This window comes from Podarcis muralis, chromosome 5, assembly GCF_964188315.1.
Source record: "Podarcis muralis chromosome 5, rPodMur119.hap1.1, whole genome shotgun sequence".
NCBI lineage: Eukaryota > Metazoa > Chordata > Lepidosauria > Squamata > Lacertidae > Podarcis > Podarcis muralis.
The window spans coordinates 96,530,170-96,534,051 of record NC_135659.1 but is presented as its reverse complement, the minus strand read 5'-3'; positions in this window follow the sequence as shown (position 1 = coordinate 96,534,051).

Genomic DNA, 3,882 nt, shown 5'->3' with positions numbered 1-3,882 from the left:
GTACCAAGTTTATTTCTTTTTTTCCTCATTAATCACTTCTTTGCACAACAACAACCTCAATTTGACAATGAAATGCACGTGGTAGATTTAAAGGAATCGGACGAGGCTTATCTTAAAGAGTGAGAAAAGTCCATTCATGGCACTATTACACATTCTTTTTTCCTGTCTATTTGGAAAGGACAAAGACAGCACATGCTGCATCCTAAGAAGTGAATCTTGTGCAAGGCCAACAACATTCAAACAGACCATCAGGAGGGAATAGGAGGGCAGTTCGGGGGGGGGGGGGGTTACGGGAACTGAAACACCATCTAATTTTGGACAGCTACCTAGGTGTTTTGAAGTCCGCTTTCGTAGACTGAGCCTCCTTTTGCATGAATAGGAGCCTACTTTTAGGGTCATATTTTTACATAATGCTTATCAAACAGCAACCTTTACAGTTCACTTGTGAAGGTCTCTCCATTTTATATATGAAAGGTGCTCACCAGCCTTGTAGCTCAGTCATAACCATGTTTGCCCAGGTAGTAAGCTTGTTTGGTTTGATTGGACTTCCTTCCAAGGAAGTGTAGCCATAATACCGGTAGTTGTAGAGAAAGTTGATCCACTCAGCTGCTAACTAGAATAAGAAATCCAGCAAGCTTGCATCCTTTCTTCACACATCTTACGCACCTCTAGCATCCAGTTGTCACTACTCTCTTTCCATTACAGTAAGCTTATGGATTGTAGGAACCCAAATGCTGAGATGTGCCTATGTTGTCATTGCTCAAGAGAGACAAGACCACAGAAATAGCTTTATTAGTGATCCTTAATATGAAAGCTGCTATACAGTAACATCAACAGGGCCATAAACAGTCATTCCTTGCCACTTACTTCCAACTGTCTCTTGTATCTGTGTTTGTGTGTGAATTTTGCCACATGCATTTAGTGATGTAGTACTAGCTGGCTATAAGTGTACTTGAATGGAGCCATTTGAGCCAGGCAATCAATAAAATACCTAGAGCTACTATAAGGATATTCATGGAGCAGCAGGAAACTTCCTTTATGCTGTGATTGCAGTTCTTGGGCAATAACCACTTTGCAAGAGGACATTTAGGGAAGTGGTTCCCAATTAGCTAAGTACTGCAGGACATTCACCCCCCATCCCCATTTTTCAAAAGCCAAGTCACGGACCACCTACTTTTGAATTTTTTCTTAATAATAATAGTACCCCACCCATCTGACTGGGTTGCCCCAGCCACTGGGTGCATTTTATTATGTGAATGGTGCCACAGACCCCCTGGGCGGGTGATGCAGACGACCAATTAGGAACCACTGATTTAGAGTAAGTCTCCCCCAACAAGAACACTGGCTTTGTTCAACAACACAGCAACCAAATAGTGCTTGAAATGAAAATTTCCTAAGTGTGCGTGTACAAAGACCATTAAGTCCTTACAACCTCTCTCTCCCCCCTTAAAGGCAGGTCTGTGGCTCTCTTAAAATAAGTGGAATATTTAGTGCTTGGAATATGATACAGAACTGTTGTAGGCCTTCTTTGGATTTACTAATGATAAATTGCAAAATTTATCTTCTCTTGCACTGAGCAGGGTCCACCAATATGCATATGGAAATGTGGCAACTCAGCTTTGAAAATGTGTAAAGCCACTCTGGGACTCCTAAGCATTGCTTAGTCCCTCTCAGCTGATTCCCTCCCTCCCCCAGCCTTAATTTTAGTTGCTGTGGCAGTTAATTTGGTCCATAATCTCTCAAAGCAGCATGCATTTCAGTAGCACACCTAAATGTTATTAAGACTGAACTGTATCTAGGCACGGATACATAATGAAGAATTTCCAGGTCCATTAAAAAAAATATATAAAAGTAGGATCTGCAACAAAATGCAGTGTAGAACACTCCTGTTCAGGATACTCTTCCATGCACATGCTGGTCTTTGGTCCCCTCAACTGTTAGCCGGTGTTCTACAAGCACTGAGCATGCCAAGTCCTCATTGCAGACTTTTTAGGGTTTTTTGCTTACTCCTTTAGAATCTCCCAATTTCTTTTTTTGGGGTTCTAGGAATCAAACAGACATGAATTTAATTTGTGGATATGTGCACCACAGTTAGGAATTCTCCACAATCAATTCAAGCGGGTACCTGCCCATTTTATTAGCCCCCTCCTGATTTGTTTGCACCATGAGTAAAATATCCTTATAAGCACCCATTGTAATTCAAGTTATATCCAGTTCTATAGAAAAAGTACTTTCCTGGATGTACTTTCTTGGATAAACTCATCCCCTGGCTTCCCTGATACATCCAAATGTAGAGATCCTGATACATTTGGTATCATTTTCTTTTCACAACATAATGCATCTGTACTGATAACACCTGATGCAAATTTCCACCTGACAACATGCCTGATAACATCAGCGTACCCTTGGATATGCAGGCTATATCTCAAGGCACTGAAAGAGTTAAAAGTGAAGGAAATAAAGACCCCATTCTTCATATCTAAGTGAGCACTACGGGCAGAATTCATTGACTGCCTAAGGCAGCCTTCCCTGGTCTGGTGCCCCCCCAGATGTCTGGAAGACACAAGGTTGGGAAAGCCTGGCCCTAAGGGCTAAGCTCTTTTGTATGTGTGCATTGGCTGTTTGGATCTAATACCGCAGAACTTCCAGAGACAGCCTTCCAGATATTAGATTCTCACTTCCATCAGCCCTGGCCAAGTCAGGGATGATGGGAGCTGTAGTCCTACAACAGCTGGAGAGCACCAGACTGGCTGTCCCTGGTATAGTGGATGCACACATTTGTAAATCAAGCCTAAGACTTCCAGTGATTGCCCATATTAGAGTCTCCAGAACACAAGTTATTCTTCAAGAACAGCATCACAAAACCAGGGCTGGTTGTGCATCATTTGCTATGTAGATCTGAAATGGTGAATGGGACCCAAGGAGCAGCCACAGAACACACTGAGCTCCGTGACTGTAGGGTCAGAAAGTGGAAGGAAGCACCTACAGAGAATATGACACCTCTCTCTAGTTGAAAGTTGCCTCTACCTTAAGAGGTAGGCTGGATCATTTGGACCTCAACAGACGAAAACTAAAGTGGACCCAGACCTTTCAGAATGTCAAGACTTCCTTGAATTTTCCCCCACTCTGCCCTTTTCCTCCTACCATCCTCAGAACAGTTTATTCCAGTACCTGCTCAACTTACTATTGAATTCTCACACTTTCCCCCCTTGTTTTGATCTGTGTTTCTATCCCAAATCTATAGATTTCTTCATATGTGAAACAGCCCATCTGTTCCAGTAAGCAAAAAAGACTGAGAATGCACTGATATTAACTCTTCCTGCTATTACTCTGGCCTAAAGGTAAAGGTACCCCTGCCCGTACGGGCCAGTCTTGACAGACTCTAGGGTTGTGCGCTCATCTCACTCTAGAGGCCGGGAGCCAGCGCTGTCCGCAGACACTTCCGGGTCACGTGGCCAGCGTGACAAGCTGCATCTGGCGTGCCAGCGCAGCACACAGAACGCCGTTTACCTTCCCGCTGGTAAGCGGTCCCTATTTATCTACTTGCACCCGGGGGTGCTTTCGAACTGCTAGGTTGGCAGGCGCTGGGACCGAATGACGGGAGCGCACCCCGCTGCGGGGATTCGAACCGCCGACCATGCGATCGGCAAGTCCTAGGCGCTGAGGTTTTACCCACAGCGCCACCCGCGTCTCACTTACTCTGGCCTAGTTCTCACCAAAGCAGTAAGCTGCATAACTTTAGACTGTAGGTTGGACTTCATGATGGAATGCTCAGACATTCTTTAGTATAAAAATACCCCTGCACATACAAATCTAGGTATCAGAGAAGAGCTTTAACCTCCTCCCCTTATTCCTGAAATGATAGCTTTCCATATGCATCAG